This window comes from Panthera onca, chromosome A2, assembly GCF_046562875.1.
Source record: "Panthera onca isolate mPanOnc1 chromosome A2, mPanOnc1 haplotype 2, whole genome shotgun sequence".
In the NCBI taxonomy this organism is placed as follows: Eukaryota; Metazoa; Chordata; class Mammalia; order Carnivora; family Felidae; genus Panthera; species Panthera onca.
In genome coordinates this window covers 141424429-141448674 of record NC_138340.1, presented here as the reverse complement: position 1 = coordinate 141448674, position 24246 = coordinate 141424429, and the positions used below count along the sequence as shown (strand labels likewise).

At 37.0% G+C, this 24246-nt stretch overlaps 1 long non-coding RNA gene across 2 annotated transcripts in view; it reads left to right on the top strand.

Annotated features, from left to right (window-relative positions):
• Nucleotides 1–24246, top strand: part of LOC132679463 (uncharacterized) — a 477892-nt gene that overhangs the window by 50814 nt on the left and 402832 nt on the right. The window lies entirely within an intron of this gene.

The following is a 24246-nucleotide window of genomic DNA, read 5'->3' as shown; positions in this document are numbered from 1 at the left end:
GGATATTGTAGACTCAGTTGACTGTTGGACTAAATTCACTGAGTCAGGCTGAATCAAAGAACACAAACTTCTGCTTTCAGCTAAGAAAATGTTGCATGCTTCCACAGCACAATCCACCAGGAAACCTGAACCCAAAGGCTGTGGCAAAACTTGTGACAATCAAAGACTAATCTTGGCCATATGCAATGAATATTCTACATGGTAGTCTAATAAAATGGCAATTAATATTCTAACATAATAGGAAGTACAGTAGTGGTCCAAGGCAGAGGCAGCAACTCCCTGTCATTGGTGTCCTGGTCTCTTGTCTTAGTGCTTGGTGATCCTTACCATATGGCTCTTAGAATCCATGTTTGCCGCATTGGTATAATATGGTTTCTCAACTTTGAGCCTCACATCAGTGTTTCCAATGGGAAGAAAAATAATAACGTGGTTAGTAAGAAGTACGGATTTTTTTTATATATATATAATGAAAAGAAATACTAGAAATCCCAAGCAAAATTTTGTTCCTATATCACTGGCCCCTAGTGGCCTCTCGTGGTAATGATATGGCTCCTTTAGTGGAAAAACACCAGGAAATGCAGAAATTTACCTGGAAACAAAGCCAACCTGAAAAACAGGAGGTTCTGTAAACTACAGTGAAGAGGAAAGTGGATATTGAGTTGACAACCACTACATTTGCCATAGTCCATGTTTTTGGATTAGATATCTTTTAGGCTGAAGCAAGTATTCCAATATCTCAGGATCTGAGCACTGAACACCAGCAATGTATAAAGTCCCAGTCTAGGTGCTGGAAGAATTAAAAAAAAAAAAAAAAAAAGATGTAGGACTGACTTTGTGAAGCTTAAAATCTAGTAAGGGCTTAAGATACAACAGCTTTAGTAAGATAAGATACTGCATCACAAAAAAATGTATCTTAAGAATATAAATGTTCAGATGGTCTATGCCCATAAACATTAGTGATTGAAAAAAATAGGTAAATTGACTTTTTCCAGCCTTAATTTCCCTTATAAGTTCTTTCATTTCTCAGGAAATTAGCATAGTCTCAATGATTCTAGGCACTTTTTTTACTCACTTGAGAAGTACCTAGCATAAATTTTGGGGGAAATCTTATGGAAGATAACTATATTACAGAGAATCTTATCATAGAAAAAAGATATTGATCATAGAAAACAAAATGTAGTTTTCCTTGAGGTAAAAGATAAAAACAAACAATGTATTTCCACATTCATTCTGAAATTGGGAGCCTACTTGGAAAGGATGAATAATGTTATTAGAGATAGGAAGATCCCTTGTGCGACTAAAAAGGAAGAAACGTTTTATGTACATTTTACCCAGGGGAAAGTAATGCTGAAGCAACCTGTTGTTAATCTTGCTTCCCCTCAATACTACTGCAATTTATAACTTAATATAGTATTATGTTACTCAGTGTTTATTATTGTGGTTAATACATTCTAGTGGTAAAAGGGACTCAGTCTTTAATTTCTTCTTTGCTCAAAATCATGGTCATAAGAATTTTCAGAAACTGGCGCATACTTATTCGTGAGATAAATAAAGCTTTACCACCCACTTGAAAACCTATGCTGAATCTTAGTTCTGAGTTCCTGTTTCATAAGGACAAACCTGTGTGAAACTGTGCTTTAATATGTAGGCTGCGGGGTTAGTTTGTTAAGAAGCAATAATTGAAGAAACTGTACTGAAATCATGCATTTCCTAGTTTACCACAGTGTCTACTGCTAAAGGTGTAAAAACCTTTGTTCTACCTCTTAGCAGAAAATGAAAAGAATTATACTAAAATGGAAATAAAGATCTTAAACAGATAAAAGGAGTTACACTATCGGTGACAGTTCTGGAAATAGTCGTCTGGCTTCCTAACCAGTGCTGTAGAACTGTTCTGCTTCCTAATGAGATGGAAAAGAAAGGTACATCTGGGTCAGGAGCCTGGGATCATGCAGTGTTTCATAATGAACAAATAGTATTTGGTTGAGAATTTAAAAGACACATTTAAAGTGAGCCCACTACACAATGAGGCTAACTTTGTGTGCCCCAAACATTTTTTTACACATCATAAAACTCTGAAATCATGCTTGTTGAGGTAAGTGATTTCCAGAGACATCCCTGGGAAAACTTTAAAGGAAATTCTGTAAGTATTTTAGGAAGAATTTGGAATTATTATGGGGAAATATAGTGGTGGGTATTGCTGTGTTGATGGTTTACCTTTAAGCACCGTGTGCAAGAGTGTGGTATTTATCAAATCTTGCAACAGAATTTCAGGTGAGGATACAGGGAAGTTACCTGGCGGTCTAAAATCCATGTTTTCTACTTTAACTTCTCTTATTATTTACCGCAAAGTCCTTGGTCTTAATCATATTTTCTTTTAATCAGATTTTACTAAAAATAATTTGGCCACCAAATGAAACTTTGAAATATTTTAGTCCTGGAGAAATGTACTTTAGGAGATGGTAGCTCATCTTTTATTGTGATTCATCGTACCTGATATCAAGTAGGATTCCTGCTCTTGACCCTTTCTACTGTGTAATGTGTTTCCCTGAAGAAAAGTCACCAAACAGCATCAACTAGTTTCCCACCATGCCTGAGCTCCTTTAGGGGAATGTGTGAGTTTTCTATTGCTGCTATAACAAATTACCACAAACTTAGTGTCTTAAAACAACACAACTATTATCTGATAAACTTTTATTTTATAAGATTTATAGTTCTTACAAAACTATTATTTTATAGTTTTTTAGGTGAAAAGTCTGGCACAAGTTTCACTGGGATAAAATCATGTGTTGGCGGGCTCTGTTCCTTTCTGGAGGCTTCAAAAGAGAATCTATGTCTTTGGCTTTTCCAAATTCCACAGGAGCTCCTGCATTCCTTGTTTCATGGTCCCTTTCCTCCATCTTCAAAGCCAGCAGTGTTGCATCTCATTGACAAGGGTCATGTCTCCCTTCTTCTTCTGCTTCCCTCTAGTAAATTCAAGGACACTTGTGATTAGTTGGGTCACTCGGATGATCCAGGACAGTCTCCTCATCTTAAATATTCTTAACTTAATCCTATCTGCAAAGTCCCTTTTCATGTAAGACAACATATTCACAGGTTCCAGAGAGGAAAACATAGACCTCTATAGGAGGTCCATTATTTTTCTTTCCCCCCGGGGATGTTACCCACAATGCCATCTGATGTTTTACCACTGCACATCTTAGAGTCTCAATCCCCACCTCTCTTATTTCTTCTTGTTTATGGTCCCTTAAAATTACAATGAACCAGGCCATACTGCGCTGAAGCTGCTTTGTTGAAATAGAAGGTATCGCTTTCCTCATTATTCTTGTTGGTTTAGTTTTTGTTTTCCATCCTTTTCTTGTTGTGGTTCAGACATAAATCCCTGAGGGCACTTCTCACCAGTGTTGATCACACTAAAATTCTAATGTTAACCCATTGAACACATGGATTATCTTTGATCTTGACACCTCCACTATCTAGAAGAAACAAAATCATTGAGAAGAAACTACAAAATCATAGAAATGAGAGCCAGTTTGAGGAGGAGCTGGAGCAATTACCTCACAAACAGGGCATTTCTTTATGCCACTATTACTACAAATATTTTGCCAAATAAAAATGTCCTGTGTGTGTAAGAGATGTGTTTCATAATCAAATAAGTTCCAGTGATCCTGCGTGCTATATCTTAGAGATTCATGATGAACATTAGGAGGTAGGAAGGCAGTATAGAATAGTTGTTAAGAGGACAGATTCCAGAGCTGTGTGAATTTGGGCAAGTAACCTAATCTCTCTGAGTCTTAGTTTCCTCACTTATAAAACAGAGGGAGAAAATAAAATGCCTTTATACTGGGATTATTATGACGACTGATGAGTTAGCATTTGTAAAGTCTTTTGAGTGAAAAATTACTATATACCGTTGTGCAAAGGTTTATAAAATAAAAACAAACACTCGGAGAAAACCTGTTATAAAGTAATCTTAAACTTTATCTTCGAATTCCCAAGTTATGTCTAGCCATGGAACTCTTTCCCCCCCCCCCAAATAGTATCTTTTCACACTCCACAGAAATAATTTTCTACAGAAATCCCCCTATTTTTTTTTAACTGATACAATGCTTTACTTAGTGCTTTTTTTAAAATCAGTCAACATACTTTCCAATTATATTTTGGTCTTTATGTAAGAGGGTACAATTAAACTACAATGTTATGCCACGAGGCAAGGGGTAATGCTCCTTTCTATTAGCTAGCACAGAACATGTAGTTAGTTCTTAATTAATATTTGTTAAATAAAAACATCAAATGAAAGATACTTTTTTTTAAAGACCTTAATTAATGCATACTAACTAACCACTTACCTTACACCTAAATGCGCTTCTGTTTACAAATACATAGTTTTGAACAGTAAGAACTTTATTTATGACTCACTTGTAGATTAAAGTATTCATAAACAACTCTGATTTGTTGATTTGGCTTCCAGTTTTCCTTTGCTTTCTTATAATTTTGCTTATGAAACAGGCACCAATGATCACATGTGAGTCGAGAAAGTTTTGTGAGCCAAAGATCAAGCGGATTTGTTATTCCAAATTGGTGTCAAAGCAAGCAGTTCTATGCTACTTCCATTTTATTTCTGCAACATTATTTGAGTTTGCCTTCATTTAAGCTGAATACCTCTATTGTGAGATGACAGAAAAATGGCTTCTAAAGTATCCTACTTGGCAAAGTTTTGGATTACAAAACTTTTAGTGCGTTTAACTTAACTTTCTCATCCCTCTAATTCTGTTGTAATTTCTTGTTTGGTCCTTAGCAAAAATGGAGAACAGCTGTTCATTGCCATCTGCTTAAAATTCTTTCACTTATATGAGAACTATTGAATAATCCATCAGAATTTCTCCTTCAGAATTAGTAACCCCAGTTGCTTTGCTAGTTCATTTCACTAGTGATAACTAGTACTGAGACAAATAAAAAAATCCCTTTTCTATAAGCACAGAGTATATTATCCTGAGAACAGAGAGCAATATATATGTGTATGTATACATAAATTATACATATATATGTATAGTTATTCATATACATATTAAAATTTCTCTTAAATAAGGAAAATTATACCAAGTATTATGAAGATTATACAAAGTACTATGGAATTATACAGGTGGGGAATCTTTGAAGGCAAAAAAAATGAATCTAGACACAGACCTTACCTCTGTCACAAAAATTAGTCCAGAATTGGTCATAGTCCTAAATGTAAAAGTGCAAAAGTATAAAACTCCTCAAAGATACAGGAGAAAACCTAGATGACCTTGGGTATGATGATGACATTTTAGATACAACACCGAAGATAACGACACATGGAAGAAATAATTGATAACCTGGACTTCATTAAAATTAGGAATGTTTGCTTTGCAAAGGCGATATCAGAAGAAGTAGAAGACAAGCCACAAACTGGGAGAAAATATTTTCAAAAGACGCATCTGATAAAGGACTGTCATCAAAAATATACAAAGGACACTTAAAATCCAACAATTAAAAAACAAACAACCCAATTAAAAAATGGGCCAAATACCTCAACAGACACCTCACCAAAGAAGATACACACATGGCAAATAAGCATATGAAAAGATTATCCACATCTTAAGTCATCAGGGAGACGTAAATTGAAATAATGAGGTACCAAAATTCAGAACATTGACAACACCAAATGTTTTGAGGACGTGGAGCAAAGGAACTCTCACACGTTGCTGGTGGAAGGCAAAATGGTACGACCGCTTTGGAAGATACGTTGACTGTTTCTTACAGAACTAAACAAACTCGTAGTATAAAATCCAGCAGGTGTTCTTGGTATTTATCCAAAGAAGTAGAAGATTTATGTTCACACAAAAACCTGCACATGGATGTTTATAACATCTTTATTCAAGGGCACCTGGGTGGCTCAGTCTGTTAAGCGTCCAACTCTTGGTTTCAGCTCAGGTCATGATCTCAAAGTTTGTGAGTTTGAGCCCTGTATGGAGCTCTGTGCTGACAGTGTGGAGCCTGCCTAGGATTCTCTCTCTCTCGCTCTCTCTCTGCCCCTCCCCTGCTCGTGTTCTCTCTCTCTCAAAATAAATAAACAAACTTAAAAAAATTGATAACATCTACGGCATAACTTCCAAGTTGCTAAAACTTGGAAGCAACCAACGTGTTCTTCAGTGAATGAATAGATAAATAAACTGGTACATCAGACACTGGAATATTATTCAGTGCTAAAAAGAATGAGCTATTAAGCCGTGACTAGACATGGAGGAACTTAAATGCATATTACTAAGTAAGAGAAGTCTTATCTGAAAAGGCTACACACTATATGATCTCAAATATATGATATTCTGGAAAAGGCAAAACTACGAAGGCAATGAAAACATCAGTGATTGCTGGGGGTGGGGAAGCAGGATGAATAGGTGGAGGACAGAGGAGTTTCAGGGCAGTGGAAATACTCTGTATGATACTATAATGATGTATTTATGTTACTATTTATTTGCCCAAAACTATAGAATGTACAACACCAAGATTAAACCCTGAGGTAAACTATGAAATTTAGGTGATTATGATGTGTCAATATAGGTCCATTCTCAGTAAAAATATACCATTCTTGTGAGCAGTGTTGATAATGAGGAAGACTGTATGTTTGTGGGGGCAGGAGGTTATGGGAAATCTCTGTATGTCCCTTTAGATTTTGTTGTAAACCTAAAACTGCTATAAAAAAATTAAACTATAAAAAGCTCCTAAAAATTAATAAGAAAAATCAAAGGCCTCATAAATAATTATACAGAGGATTTGAACTGTCAATTTAAAAAGAGGAAAACAATGTCTAATATTGATATTTTAACCATATTAGTATGATGCTAGCTAAAAGGAATATTTTGCCTTCAAAATCAGTAATTAAAATATATATACTGTTTAATGCTGATAAATGTGTAGAGAAATGGGCCCATTCATACATTGGTAATGGGGATGTATTGTTGAAATTAATATCTTATATAAAAAACAAAAATATCAGGTGTTTGATCTATTAATGCTATTTCTGGGAAATGATCCCATGTTACTTTGAAATAATGAAAAATATTAACGTATAAAATATTTAATAGAGTTCAGCTTATAATATTAAAATTTTTAAATAATGTAAATCTCCAGTAATAAGGAATAGAAAAGGTTTAAACATTCAATATTAAATCACATATGACATAAATCACATAAAGCATTAAAATTATGTTTTTGAAATGCTCTTAATTACAAAAGGGAAAATTTATGTCTATACTTAGTAAGGACTTTTCAAATAAAAAAAGTTTTGAAATTAGCACAGGAAAAGACTAAGAAGAATGATGTCAAATGTTCAGATGGTTATAACGTGATGAGATTATGGGTGACTACAGTACTTTCTTGAAAAATTATGTACTGTTTTTAAGTCAGAAAAACAGTGAAAGTCAGTGAAAATTGTAGAAATTACAGAAAGATATTTTCCAAGGATATCAAATCTTGCAGAGAGCAAAGTAGATTGGCAAAGTCACTCATGACTTTCTGGTGAATGTCAACAGTCCTAGATGTGAAAGGAGAGCAATGCACTGAGAACAAATTCAAAGAATTATTGCAAGGAGTTAGTACAGACTGGAGGGGCTCTGCACACACCACAAGTTCTATACACATTAAGTATTAAGGTTGATGGCAAAGGAACAGTTGTGTGTAGAATGGGACCTAGATGAGAAAGCAAGGTTCAACAAAGATTGTTTTGTTTTGTTTTGTTTTGTTTTTAATGAAGGACAACTAAGAATATATGTCAAAAGATTCTGGAGCAAAGTCCCTGAAGAGAACACATTGAAGCAACAGGTGATAACTGTAAAGGCCTGGTGTGTGTGCTCAGCTATTATTTATAGTAAGTGTATTTACTGAACGCAGTCCATTATTCAGTAGAGTGAAAAAAAAAAGTTGCATGGAGTATGAATTAGGCACATTTCCTTTTTGGAAAAAAATCTGTACAAGTTTGACTTTCTGCTCCAAAATTTCAGGCATTGACTATTTTATCTTTAGATCTTCTGGATCTCTTTTCTGTTTTCTGTGACACAACTGGGAATGAAAAAAATAAATAAGTGAAACTTGAAAGTTTTTCATGTATACTAATGGCTTTTAGTCACCCAATTCTTGCCTGTAACCAACATGTATATTTTGTAACTTGACTGATAAAACTATCTTGTGAGAATTGGCTTTCTCACTCTTAATGTGGTTCCAATACCTTGGAATGTCGGTCGGCCACCAGATACTAATAAGTATATAGTTCCCTATCTGACAAGCATAGTTCCAGCCATGTGCTGGAAATGCAGTGGTGGATGAGGCCAAAGGTCTTTGCCTTAATGGAGTTCACAGTCTATTGAGAAGATGAATATTAAATAAGTGTAAGTGTTATGAGGACTATGGGGTTCTGTGATGGGAAGTGTATCCTGTTGTGGGGAATCATGAGAAAATGCTATTTAAGCTTGGGGTCTAAGGAATGACTAGAAGATGGCAGAAGAGAGTATAAGTGAACAAATACACAAATGGCCTACGGCAGAAGCAAACCTGAATTGTCTCACCGAGAAAATTTCAGCATATTGGAAGTGGGAGAAGTGAGGCTGGATAAGGGCAAAAATTATTCACGAAGTCTCATACACCAAGGCGAGAATGCTGCATTTAACTGAAAAAAACAATGGGTGTTCCCTGGAAGGGTTGAAATTGGGGAATAGTATGATAAGATTATAATTTTAAAAACATCATTCTGGCTGCAGTGAAGGGCAGAGTGTGGATGGGCAGACAAAGCTAATATAAGAAGAGTATGGTCATTCTCTAGGAATAAGACAGGTGGCCTGGATCGGGGTGTTCTCAGTGGAAATGGAGAGAGGAGCCTGGATTTCAGACACATGACAAGATTTGGGGCACTGCTGTCAATAGCAATGTAATGTGAGCCCCATGTATAATTTTAAGTTTAAAGGGAAAAAAAAAAAACAAGTGAAATTAATTTTAATAATATATTTAATTTAACCATGTATATCTAAATTATCATTTCAACATGCAGTCCATATTTTAAAATATTAATGAGATATTTTATAATCTTCAAAATCCAGAGTGTAATTTACACTTATGATACATTTCAATTTGGACCAGCATATTTCAAGAGCTTTACAACCATATATGGCTAGTGGCTAAGTATTTGGAGGAATTGGGAGTTCAAGTCTTGACTCTGATGCTTGTCTGAGCTTTTTGTAATTCTGCATGAACTGGAAGCCTACTCTGAACATCAATATAATGATTAAATAAAGTAATGTACGTGAAAATGAATGATGCCCAATAAAAGACGGTTTATGAAAAACTGGTAGTGTCCATTTAGCCATTGTCTTCATGACACTAAAGTAAGAGGCAATTTATTCAATGCAGTAAGGAAAACAAATTATATTATTTTTTTTATAAAGATGGAAAACAAAACCAGTTGGCTGCTTACTGTAGATAAATCGTAATTTAGAGCCACTGGCATGGATTGTATCCTTAGGTAAAAGGTAGTCAATAAACAAGTAGGGTGATGAATCCCAAAACTATATTTAAAGGCACTAATATTTTGTTTCAGAAAAAGGTGACCTGTTGAGGCACAATAAATTGTGACATAGCATCATTTTTCATCTTCTGTAAGTTTTCATGAACAAGTCTTTTAATGTGTCTGAATGCATTAAATCTCTAGCACATACTAAAGAGAATCCTGTTACCACTGATATTTGTAGTGTCTCTGTGAAATGATTTATTTTAGAAGCTGAAGTAAGGCTTTTCTTTCTTTTGGTAGAGGTCACAAAGGATGCTCAGGTTGCTTTTGATCATGCCTACCTGACTGATGAATTAAAATAGTCAACACATCAAACCAATTTTCAAATGTTTTCGCCTTTTCAACTCTATGGGAATTTTCCCATGAACACATCAGAGGAGAATTTAGCTCAAGGCAACTGATTAATCAATGACATGATTTTCTAGGCAGCTTCTCTATCACAGACTGAACCTCTGTAGCTGGAGCAGCATAATTGAAGTGTAAGCAGCATATGGGGGAGATAACCACTTCTGCCCCTCTGTTTTCCACATTGTGGGCAGTGATTTTTTTTCAAACACTACTCCAATTAAGCCAGTTCTCTGCTTAACACACTGCAATGACTCCTACACTCTTAGCTCGAGACCATACTGTTTAAGGTGACCCATATTCTCTGCACAGTACACCTACCTCTCCATATGCATCTTACACCTTGTCCCTTACACGTATGCCCCTCACTTCCCGCCCTTAATCCCACATACACACTCCTTAATGTCAGCATGTCAGCCACACTGGCCTTCCATGTTTCATCAGTTATACAATAAGTTCCTCCTGCCCGGGCCTTTTCATAAACTGTTTCCTCTGTTTGAAATAATCTGTTTCTACCCATCATTCTTTGTCTTTATTAAATTAAACTTTTCGTTTTGAGATAATTTTAGTTTCACATGCAGTTTTAAGAAACTATACAGACATATTCTGTTTATCATCCATCCCGTTCCCTAATGGTAACATTTTGCAAAACTGTAGTTGAAGATCACAACCAGGGTATTGATATTCATACAGTCAAAATATACAATGTTTATATCACCACAAGGATCCCTAATGTTTTCCTTTATAATCATTCTCTTCCCTCCAGTGCCCCACCCCCTACTAATCTCTGGAAACCACTAATCTGTTCTCCATTTCTGTAATTTGTCATTTCACGAATGTTGTGTAAATGTAATTGTCAAATATGTAACCTTTGGGGTTGACTTTTTTCATTCAGTTTAATTTTTTGGAGATTCACCCAGGTTGCTATATGTATCAGTAATTTGATATTTTTTATTGTGATGTACCACTGGTATCTGCATGTTTTTTTAGTTTTGTCCTATTATGAATAGGGCTGCTATAAACATCCAGGTACATGGTTTTGTGTGAACACCAATCATCGTCTCTCTGGGATAATTGCCCATAAGTACAATTGCTGCTGGTATGTTGTATGTTAAGTTAAACAAAAAACAAAAACCTGCCAAACTGTTTCCAGAGTGGCTATATTCTTCATTAGCACCAGTAATGTATCAGTGATTCAGTTTCCCTGCATCTTCACCAGCATTTGGTCTTGTCACTAATTTTTATTTTGGTCATTCTGATGGGTGTGTAGTAAGCTCTTACTGTGGTTTTAATTTGCATTTTCTTAATAGCTAATGATAAATGAATAATCTTTCATTTGTTTATTTGCCATCTGTATATCTCCTGTGAAATGTTTCATGTCGTTTGCCCATGTTTAGTTTGGATTATTTGGTTTTGTACTGAAGAAGTTTTGAGAGTTCTTTACATATTCGAGATATGCTGTTGGAAGTGTGGTTTGATTATCCCATTCTGTAGCATTGTCCTTTCATCTTCTTAACAGGGTCTTGTGCACAGAAGTTTTTAACTGTAATGAAGTCTGATTTACTAACTTTTCCTTTTATGGATCATGCTTTTGGTATCAAGTCTAACAACTCTGCCTAGTCCTAGATCCTGAAGATCTTCTCATGGTTTTTCTAAAAGTTCTGTAGTTTCACATTTTACTTTTAAGTCTTTGATCCATTCTGAGTTAATTTTGTGTTAGCTGTGAGACTGAGGTCGTTTATTTTATTGCCTATTCAGATCTCATTGCTCTAGTAGTAAGTTCAAAGACCACTTACCTCCATTAAACTGCTTTTGAATGTTGTCAAAAAATCAGTTGGGCATGTTTATAGGCATCTACTTCTGTGTTCTCTATTCTTTTCCACAGATTATATGTTTATTTATCTAGCAATACCACACAGCCTTGATTACTATAGCCATATGGTAAGCCTTGAAATTGGGTAGGTGAATTCCTCCTACTTTATTTTTCTTTTCAGAATTGTTTTAGCTATTTTAGCTCCTTTGCCTTTTCATATACATTGTAGAATAATCTTATCTGGATCTATGAGAAAAACTTGCTTGGGTTTATTTTATTCTATTTTATGTTTTAATGGTTTTAGAAGAATTTAATGATTCATCACTTAAATATAAAACCCAGTGCTCATCCCAACAAGTACCCTCCTTAGTGCCCATCACTCATTTAGCTCACCTCCCCCGCCCAACTTCCCTCCATCAACCCTCAATTTGTTCTATTTAAGAGTCTCTTATGGTTTGCTTCCCTCTCTGTTTTCATCTTATTTTTCCTTCCTTCTCCTTGTTCACCTGTTTTGTTTCTTCAATTCCACATGAGTGAAATCATATAATGTCTGTCTTTCTCTGACTGACTTATTTCACTTTCTTGCTTGGGTTTTGATAGGAAATGCATTATACCTGTATATCAATTTGGGAAAAATTCATATCTTTACTGCGCTGAGCCTTCCAATCCATGAACATAATATGTCTCTTGACTTATTAAGCTTTTTTTATCTCTTTCATCAGTGATGAATTTAATCATATAAGTCCTATACATGTTGTTAAAGTTACATTTAAGTAATTTTATTTTTTTGAACGATTGTAAATAGTATTGTATGTTTTGTTGTCTAAATCTTTGTTTGCTAGGATATAGAAATACAGTTGCCCTCCTATATTCTTTTGCAGAAGGTCTTCTAGTGACAGATTCTCTCAGATTTCTATCATATGAGAATGTGTTGATTTCTTCTTCATTCCTAAAGGATATTTTCACTGGGTACAGAATTCTGGTTTGACATATCTTTTCTTTCAATATGTGAGAAATACTGTGCCACTTCCTCTGGCTTCTGTAGTAACTGATGAGAAATCTGCTGTTACTTGAATTTTGTTCTATAGGTTAGGTGTCATTTTTCTATGGATACATTCAAGATTTTTTTCTTTGTCTTAGTTTTCAGAAATTCAATTATGATGTTGCTTGGTATGGGTTTCTTTGGGTTTTTCCTGTTTGGTTTCACTAAACTTCTTGAATCTGTAAGTTTACACCCCTTGCCAAAATTTGTAAAATTTCAATCTGTTATTTCTCCTCATGTTTTTCCAGCCCTGACCTTGTATCCTTTTTCTTCTTGGACTCTAAACACATGGTATACTTCCACAGGTTTCCAAGGCCCAGTTTAGATTTTTCTTTTTTTAGATTACATAGTATCTATTTTTCTGACTTCCAGTTCACTAATCTTTCCTCTGTTCTCCCTATTCTGCTGTTGAGCCAATTGCTGACATTTTTATTGGTTATTATATTTTTCAGATCTAAAATTTCCATTTGGTAATTTTTTGTATATTCTCTTTGTTGGATATTCCTTTTTCTTTAATAAATCTTTTTATTTTTTCTTTTGTTTCAGGCATGCCAATAATTGCACATTGAAGCAATTTTATCATGGGAGTTTAAACATTGTTGTCAGATAATTCTAACATCTCTGTCATACTGTTGTTGCTTGGCATCTGTTGTCTTTTTCAATTTGAGATCTTCCTGGTTCTTGGCATGACTAGTGATTTTTATTAAAACTTGCACATTTTTCGTATTATGCTCTGAGACTCTGGACCTTATTTAAACTTGTTTCCTTCTGACACCACTCCAGAAGTTTGCGGGGGGGGGGGGGGTGGGGGGGGGGGAGGAGCACCACCTCATTATTGCCAAGTTGAGGTGAAAATTCAGGTTCCTCACACCACCTCCTGACACCCAAGACGTGGGGCAGGGGCTCCTTGTTACTGCTTGGCAGGGCTGAGTTAGGCTAATACAAGCAGTCTCCACGGACATCACAGTGACTTCATTATCTCTGGGTGATTGTGAAAGTTCTGACCATCCACTTAGCTTCCTTTGTGGTTTCTAGTAGTACAATTGGAGGTGGTGGGTACTTATTAAACTGAATGCTGGGGATGAAAATCCTATCTCCCTATTTGACCTATTCTGATGCTACCTTGGCAGGTATTTGGGGACACTTGGTACAAACCTCCTGAAGGTATATGTGTAGGTTCCCCATGCAGCATTCATCAGCATGGATGAGAGCAGGGCTACGGTTTTTCTGTGGTGTTTGAGTAGAGTGGAATGATTACCGTCTAAAAGTTTTCTGTCTTGCTGCTTTTTCCTTGTCCTCATCCTTTGGCTAGAGAGATCAGGCTTTTGTTGGGATTTCTTTTGTCTGTACTCATCGATGTTTCTGGATTACCAGCTACTTTGGTTAGAAGTCTAGGATACATAAGGCAAAAAGAAAAACCCAGGAAACTTAACCACTCTGTCATTCCTTGGGTCCTGAGGTTCCTAGATAAATTGCCTTCTCTCTCCACCTTTCAGTCTTCTGATGTTTGCTTAATATATAATATCAAGGAATTTTAGTTGTACTTAGCATGAATAATAGGAAAATATATGCCTGTTTCATCTTCGCAGAAGTGGTAATGACCCTTGGCTTTTTAAAATGTCCATTATGCTTTAGATCTTAGCTCAGATTCCCTTCCACTGGGAACCATTCTCTCACTTCCCTTAGGACTTAAATCAATTGACTATCAGAAGCTCTCATAAAAGCATGCATTTCTCTTCTTCCTAGCATGTCTTTTAAAATAGCAATATTAAATGAATTTGACTGATTATTTGATTAACGTCCTTCCTTTATTAGACTCCAAGATTCATGTAGGTGATGATTATGGCTGTGTTTTAATTATTTTGCTCACAGTACCCAACAATCTGCTTGGCATTAATAGTAGATTTTTGATCATATTTGTAGAATGAATAGGCAGTGCAGTAAAGTAAAAAGGAGTCTAGTTTTGCAGTTAGATTTTGCCACTTTACTAGAAATACAATTTTCATAAGTCTTGTTAGTCTTTTACTCTGTTTTCTCATATGATATTTTTTAAATTAATTTTTTAATGTTTATTTATTTTGAGAGAGAGAGAGAGAGCATGAGTGGGGGAGGGGGTGGGATGCAGAGGGAGAGGGGGAGAGAGAGAGAGAGAGAGAGAGAGAGAGAGAGAGAGAGAGAGAGAATCCCAAGCAGCTGCGATGCTGACAGCCCTGATGTGGGCTTGAACTCACAAACTCATGAGACCATGACCTGAGCAGAAATCAAGAATTGGACACTTACCCAGCTGAGCCACCCAGGCACCCCTGTTTTCTTATATGATGATATTAAGTAATATAACACATGAATTTCTCCACACAATGCATGACATGATGACTTCTAATTTCTAATAGCTACTATTTCCCTTCTCCTACTATCCCTCTGTCCTAGAAAAATGCAGTCTTGCTTTGTTTTATTTTTTTCCATCTCTGGTGAAAAGCACAGCACCCAGGACATGGTGGATATTAAATTAATGGAATTAATTTAATATGGAATTAAATGGAATTAATTAATGGAGTTAAATTAATATGTTTATTATTACTTAATGGGACTTATATGAGGTTTCTGATGTAACATTACATATCTAGGAAAATGTACATAAAAGGATTGAAGTATAGAGAAGAGAAATATTTTTGTTTAGAAAGCAAAAAAACTGACTTATCAATGGTTCACCCTTGAACTAGAACAGCAGGTTGAAAATAGTAAATATATTTCAGGGAAGGAGTACAAATGTTCATGCTGTAATAAAGGCTATAGAAAGTTACAAGAACAAGTACATTTGGAAACATAAAAAGAATGTGAACTGTTAAAATCCTCTGAAAAAGTAGATAAAATAATTTTTTTTTTCAAATGGAATCAATTTTATCTCTTTTTGAGTCAGGAAAAGAGAAAAAAGTAGGCTTCAAAATATGCACTTGACATTGGTCATGGGAGGGAAAGAACCGTAGGGAAAGGGATGTATAGCCTTCTGCTGACCTCTTCTTCAGCAGATCAGATCTGTGTTATGGGTCTTGTAGTCCCTGTTGGGTGACTATAAAGGGGATAAATGTTCCTATTGAATGGTTAAAGGTTCCTGTTGAATTTAGGGCAGCATGATATACACAGGATACCAGATGCTTCCATCTCCTGAGAAAGCTGTAACTTGTGATTGTGAGAAAGGAGGAGAAAATCAGGGAAATCCAGAACATCTCCAGTTCAGATGTGAGTGACAAGGGGAAAGTAGTGAGACAGGAAACCATGAGTGAATGTGTATAAATGATGTCAATGTTTTTCCAACAAATACTATGTGCTGGGCACTGATCTATGAGTTTTAAAGATCCTGTTATGAGAGTCATGTTGCGATAGAGAAGTTACAACATTCTTGTAGTCTTATTGATACTATCTGTCTCCCCGTATTGGAGACGGGGATGTATGTTTGAAATGGGACAAAAGATACCTTACACCCTACTGCTATGCTTTCTGTTATGGGTAGAATTGTGTCCTCTCAACATTCCTGTGTTGAAGTCCTGACCCCCAATACCTGAGAAGGCGATCTTATTTGGAAAAAGAGTTGTTGTAGATATAACTAAAGATGAGGTCACACTGGAGTAAGGTGGATCCTAATCCGATATGACTGGTGTCCTTATCCAAAGGAGAGAATGGACATACACATGTACAGGGAGCATTCCGCATGAACATGAAGATAGTCATCTACAAGCCCAGGAGAAAGGCCCAGAACAGATTTTTAACAACCCTCAGAAGGAACCAAGCCTGTCAACATATTGATTTCAGACTTCCAGCCTCCAGAACCATGAAAACCATGAAGGTATTTCTTGAACTCATAATCCACCCTGTTTGTGACACTTTTGTTTGGTAGCCCTGGGCCAGCTAATACACTTTCCCTGGAACCCAGACCTTTATAATTGCGGAGGTTACACATCCTTTTTAAAATATAAATAGAACAATGGAGGCCCTCTCAAGAGATGCAAATAGCTGCAATTTTACATACTGTTTCAGGAGTTTACAGATGTTCTGCAGCCCATCCACAGACCCCCGCCCCCACCCCCACCCCCAACCGCTGCCAGGCGAGACTGGGAACCTTTGTTCTGGAGTCAATGTGACTTCTCCCAATCCCTCTTTCAGATGATGCCTCCTGAACAGATTGCCTTACACTGAACATTTCCCATGGGAAAAAAAAACACTCTTTAATGTGCGGCAGGGTTTTATGGCAACAGAAGGAGTTATGCTCTGAAGAGCTGGTCCCTTGGAGCTGTGACTCACATCACAGTATTCAACTGCCTTAGAAATACCTTGGGCCCTACTACAGCCCCCTGTTAAAACATACAGCTGCTGTTCTATATTTTTACCTTCTTTTTTTTTAAATTAATACACTCTTTCTCTTATAATTATGACATGTAATTTTTAGGGCCAAGTATGGAAACAGGTAGAGCAAGCTGTTGTTTTGGCGTGCTTCAAGGAAAGAGCTTGAACTCAAAGTGACTATTTATATTTAAGGGTATGGGAAAAAAGGAAAGCAAAGAGGCTAAGGAAGTGGCTTCCCAGAAGATAGAAGGGGTCTTGTAGAGCATATGGGAGGAAGACAAAAACTCCCTTTTTTCCTTCATGCCCTGCTTAGGATCGAGTGTCTACACATACTCTGAGTCCCGCAGAGTATGTTCTACATGCACGAAGCTGAAAGGCATTATGAAAATAAACAGAACCTGCCTTCATCCCTCTGTGTGTGTGTGTGTGTGTTAAGTAGCTCTGTCTCACCATCTAGGAGTTAGTTGGCTCTCTCCTCCTGCTCAAATAAGCCATGTTTCTGTTATTGTGGTTAAAACTCAGGGAGACTCTGTCTTCTGTTGCATTTTCTAGCCACAGATAGAAACTGCCTTGTTATAGCTTCATGGTATCTTTGAAAAACACTTTCTACCTGTGTTTGTATGATTTTTCTCTGCCATTCCCTTTAAGGAAGAGATACCTTGTCTTGATAGTGCCAGTGACACTCATATATCAACCCATAAGAGTGAGTCTGTATTGTCCAGCTGTCATTAGTATCATCAAACAAACATAACATATAGTGGCAGATAATCTTTTCTGCCAGCCGAATGAGAGTTCAGAAAGCACATATGCTCCTGACGTTTGCTGCCACAGGATAGAGGGATCATCATTTAGGATCCTTCCTCTTGTACTGCTCTTCTTTCATACTGGCCTCTCTGTCTGGAACTCTCAATTATTTGTATCTATTGAAATCCTGCTTACTGCACATGCCACCACCTTCAAGAAGCCCTTTGTGAGTCAACTGTATGGGATATCCATATTTTATGATTTTCCTTAGGTCATAACATTATACTCACAGTGTATTTATGTTATGTCCACTCCCCAGATAATAAGGTGCTGAGGACAGTGCTTGGCCTTATTCATTTTGCATCTCTCTCAGTGCTTTGGATTTTTTTTTCCTAAAGCCCTTTAATACTTGGGCTCAGCCACATAGTCTTCCTAGATTAATCAGAATTTGGTTTGGCTTCTGAATTTGAGGGAGAGAGTAGTTTGGCAGATGCAAAATTGAAGAATGTAGGAAAGGGGACATAACAGAAGATGCCAGTCCCTCTCATTTACTGAGATCTTATGATATGCAGTGAAAATGTGGTGGGAAGTTAAAAGATAGGAAAGTGGAGGGTAAGGGAGGGAGTTAGGATGAACCTTGGGAAACACAGTAAGTTAAAGATTGTAAAATATTTATATTTACATAGCAATTTTCTTTCAAGGAACTCAAGGGAATTGCAGTAATACAGGCATAGGTCAATCCATTGCCATACATTTCATATCACCAGAGACAAGAAAATGCCTGGAATCAAGGAAGAATTCAGTTAATATTTATGGAATGAGAATGTGAAGTTCTTGGTATTTTGGAAGGATAGTAGAGAAAACCAAGTCTGGTTTCTAGGTTTTAGCCTTACTCAATTTCAGGAAGATATATTGGGGGGGGGGGGGTGCTGGAAAACAGTGGTGAGAGCTGATCAGATCTTGAATCTCCCTGGTAAAAAGATAGATGTGATGTTAGTACACATGCAAATTATAAGACACTGACTCTAATCTGGTCACCTACAGAAGTAGCAGGCCTCTGACAGAAGCCTGAGGTCTCCACAAACTTATCTAACAAATCTGATGGTGTAACTTTTTTATTGCGGTGAGAATACTTAACATAGGATCTAGCCTCTCAATAAATGGGTAAGTGTACAATACAGTGTTGTTAACTATAGTCACAATGTTACATAGTAGATCTGTAAAATTGAATCATCTTGGGTAACTTTTTTAAAAGACATGCTCCCAAGCTACCTTAAATCAAGACAGCCACTCCTTTGGTTAGGTTTCTCACTTGAAAAAGAAACACTCTGAATAATCCACAGTGAGTCACCCTGAAATAATACTGATAGTTTTCTTTTGCTCTGGTCATAATGCAGAGTGGATACAAAAGTGGGTACAGGAAATGATATAAATTAATGGGAAATCATAATGAGAATGGAGAAGGGAAAACACCCAGCTTAAAATAATTTGGCTAGTAAATAATGATCAAGAACCTAGTGTACATCAATAAATAGCCTGCTGGAGGGAAACACATTGGTGTGTTTGGGGAATAATGAGGGCTATTTGTCTGAGAATAGTAGGGCATGGGACAAGAGGGTGGTACGAGATAGATCTGAAGGGTGGCCAGAGCCAGATGCGGGGTGTGGGGGGGGGGGGCGGGCGATAAGCAGTATGGATTTTATGCTAAGTGTGATGCCTACACCCCAGGAGGTTTTGAGTGGAGAAGTGACATAATCTGATTTAGTGTTTAAAAGCTCTGTCCTGTTGCTCTGTGGAGAACGAGGTGGAGGAGGGTGGGAATGGAAGCAAGTTAACTGGTGGGCAGGCTGTTGCACTAGTTGAGGTAAGTGTCAATGATAACATAGCAGGAGAGGCAGCAAAAGTGACTGGCTTTAGGAAGCGTTTTGATACACACAAATTGACAAGACTTGCAGATAGATTTATTGTAGGGGAGAGGGAAAGGTATTCAAAGATAACTTCTGGGTGTTTTTGACTTAGCAACTGAGTCAGATGGAGCAGACTGGAAGGAGAAGCTCTGGAGGGGGTGATTAAGGCTGCTGCTCTGGGCACATGCTTAACAGACACCCAATGGAGACGATGAGTAGGCTGTTGGATATATGAGCCTGGGGTTCAGGAGGAGTCAGGGCTGGATATACGCAGTGGGTAGTCATTAGCAGAGAGATGGTATTTACATGCAGGAACTAGATAAAGCCATATGGAAGACTATTGATAGAGGAAAAAATGGAGCCGTGGCCTGAGTCCTGGACACTCTATCATTTAGATGTCAGGAAGGGGAAAAGAAACAAGCAAAAGAGACTGAGAAGGGGAGGCAGCTGAAGAAGCAGGCAAATTAGCATGGTAGAGTGTCAAAAACAAAAACACGTCAGTAAGGACGTGACAACTGTGTCAAACACTGCTGGCAGGTTGAGAGAGATGAAGTTGGAGAACTGGCCACAGGGCAGAGCAAGATGGAGGTGCTGGGAAGCTGGTTGAGTGGGTTGAGCAGATAGTAGGAGGCGAGGAAGTTGAAATAACTATTTCCACTAGTTTTAGCCATAAAGGGAAGAAGAGGCTGTGGGTACAAAGGGGACAAATTCATTCACCACAGCAGGAGGGAAGGTGGAATTTAAGGGTATAGATGCAGGTAGAGATCAATTTGATATTGAAAGCAAGAAGCGATTATCTTCACAGGGAAACAATAGTGCCTTTTTCAAAATCATCCATTATCATATTTGTTGCTTGATGAAATGTTAGATGATGGAAGAATGGGCTGTAGTGGGGATTGTGACTACTCACTCGGTGTTAATTTATTTTCATGCTTCATGTTCATATACAAGTTGTTTAAACCAGTAATTATAATCCTTAGGAAAGCTTTCTAGACAATTCTGTGCAGGAAAAAAAATAACATAAGAACATTTAAAATGTTTTAAATTGCTGTTTGGGCATCAACCTGAAGCATGATTTTGCTTTGATTACTATCCATCATCCTGCACGTCTCTCTATAAATGTAAGTAAAATAGTGATATTTTAGTGATAACAGGTGATTCTACAAATAGTTATTCTTCTGAACTGTTCTGCAATAAGCATCAATAAACAAACAAAAACCAGGTTGCTCTAGTTTCTTGAAATTGTAAGAGTAAGACCTTACTCTTTTTTTTAACAGCTTTATTGAGGTATGATTCACTTGCCATACAATTCACCCATTTGAGGCACACAATTCAATAGTTTTTTAGTATCTTCAGAGTTTTGCAATCATCACCACCATCAACTTCAGAACATTTTCATCATCCCAGAGAGAACCCCACACCCATTTCTCACCACTGCTATAAAAGAGTCTGCTGTCTGGATGTTCAGGTTTACCCACTATGGACATTTCATATAAATGAAATCATACAACATGTGATTTTTGTGACTTACTTCTTGCACTTAGCATATGTTTTTAGGGTTTATCCACGTCATAGCATGTATCAGTACTTCATTCCTTTTTCTTGCTGAGTAATATTTCTGTGTGTGGGTAGACCACATTTTATTTATCCATTCATCAGTTGATGGGCATTTGGGTTGTTTCTACTCTCTTGGCTGCTGTAAATAATGCATCTGTGAACAATCGTGTAAGTTTTGGGGTAGACATATGTTTTCACTTCTCTCGGATCTGTACCTCCCAGGTATGGAACTGCTGGGTCACATTGTAATTCTATTTAATCTTCTGAGGAACTCCCAGACTGTTTACTCTTAACCTCTGTGGTCTAGTCTGTTTTGAAGTGATGGAAGACCACACCTCCCTCAAGTTTGAAAACTTAGACAATCTCTTTGAACTCGGCCTGCTTTCATTAACACATTGTTTTTGCTTGTGCAAACACTTAGATGCCAAATAATAATACTTAATCTTATCAAGGTTTTGAGTTGCACTCACAATTATTTCTAAGTGTTTTACAAGTAAATGTTTTCTCTATAGCTGCACTCCAGTGGTTTGGGGGGATGGGGGAAGATTCCTTAGCTGCAATTTCTCTGTATTTATGCTCATAATTTGCTGACTTCTAAAATGATGGTTTTGAAATTAGAACATTTCTTGAATTAAAACTGCTGTGCCAGAAGACTCCATTTAGAACTAATTTCAGCTCTTATCTATAATATGCCTGCATCTACATTCTGATTCGCACACCTGTTACGCATTGATATCTTAGTTTTTTTTCCAGAATTTGCCCTAAGAGAGCTTTATTATCATAAGCTATCTAATTCAGGAAGCCCTTACATATTTGTATGAGCTTGGTGAGGTTTTTGCTTGTTTTATTTAGACTTCACGTTGTGGGCTTTCCTCACTGCACCTCTTCTGTTCTTTATTAGGAACTTTTGGCTACAGTTAGGTGGAAAGGACAAGGGTCTGAAAGACAGCTGAACCTGGTTTCATTTTGGCTTCTTCATGTCTTGCACATAATGCAATATAATGGTCGACTTATTAATTGCTAAGATTAAGGACAGTTGGAATTTTAGACTTACACACCATCCAGTAGAGATCTGTACAGCTGAGTGGAAATGTTTGTCCTGTTTGTATGGCAGAGGGGTTGGGAAATGGCTTTAATCTTACCTCAACCAACATACACGGGTCTGCTGAATTCCATGTTCCTCTAATGTTCCCTTCTTTCCCACACTCCTTCCCTTTCCTTCCCAGAGCTTCTTCCCCAGCAGGTTCAGCCAACCATTGACACTACCTTACAGATGAGGTTAGATCCACAAGGAAAAGGTGGCCAAGAAGGGAGAAGAGGGGACGACTTTCCCAATCCTGTTCCTTTTACTCTCCTCCTTCCACACTGGGTTCCGACACTGCTGGCTAGTGCGTCTCGAGAGAGGTTTGCACACAACCTTATTGTATCACAGACAGCAGACTGGCTTTTCTCTTCTTTTACAATTTTGTAAATTCTGAGAGAACTGCTTTTTATTTACTTTAGAAAATGTGGCATATACACAGAATGGAAATCCTGAAATATGCTACCACATGGATGGACCTTGAGGACATTGTGCTGAGTGACATACACCAATCACAGAAAGATAAATACTGCATGATTCCACTTATGTGAGGTGACCAAAAGTCAAATTCATGGAATCAAAGAGTGAAATGGTGGCTGCCAGGGGCTGGAGGGAGGAGGAAATGGGGAGTTACTAATCAATGGGTATACAGTTTTAGTTACATTGTATACGTTCTAGAGCTTTGTTGCACAACATTGCACCTACAGTCAACAATACTGTATCGTACACTTAAAACTTCACTAAGAGGATAGATCTCATGTTAAGTGTTCTTTCCACAATAAAATTAAAAAGAAATTTATTTTCCCGTGATGAAAGCTAGATTACACTTGGGTTATGCTCAGACTTCCAAATTGCATCTGGTCTCTGGTCTCTGGCAATTTTTCATAGTCAGAACTTAACTTTGTGAAGCCCAAGAACTGAAATCTTGTTGCTCGATGTGCTTTCTTAGATTATGTTACTCAGAAAAAAGATTGCTGACCATGTACTATAAACAACATATGCCTGAAAATCAGAATTATTGCTTAAATAAATCAACATTTGAATTCTTAAAGATACATGATATTTCCCATGTTATCATTTAGGACATGAAATATTACTTTGAAGTTTGAGTCCCCCTTTTTCTAAAAAATAACTTTCAATTATTCTCTAAAGTTTTTACCAAATACAATTCTTGATAAAGAAGACAATATTTCTTTTACACGAGCTCTTCTCACTGTTTTTGGCTTCCAATTTTGTTGCCTCAATTTTAATTGTGATTTGTGTTTTCTGAGCCAGAATTGTTTCAAATGAACACAAAAGTTTCTATTGTTTGGTGTCCTACAAAATGAGCACGCCTAGCTGCAACCATTGAAAAGCCTTACCCAGGTCAGTTTTTGTTACTGTCCCCCATCTAGACCCTTCTTTTTTGTTTTACATGAGTGAACCAAGAAGAAGCAGCTATTATTTGACTAATTTATTTAAAATCAAAAGTGAGTCGTCACTCAATCACTATGTGTCTCTTAGAAGATGATCAAACATGGTTTTAAATTCTGAATGCTACAACTAAATTTAGCCAAAGTGCATTGCTTTCTGAATGCTTCCAAAATGAAACACTGAGCTTTTGATTGCTGCTTTTGGAGTCTCATTGAGACTCTAAAAGGTCAGAGGAACAAGGACTGGAGCAAAATAGATTCATTTACAATACAAACAGCACAATCAAAACATAGAAATCAGCCACATATATCATGTGTTTCTACCAGGATATTTATACGATGCCAAGTCCCCCCCGCCATTTTTTTTCCAAGTCCCCTTTTTATGGGTAGCTGATGTGTTTAAATGGCATCATGTATTCTACCAAATGTC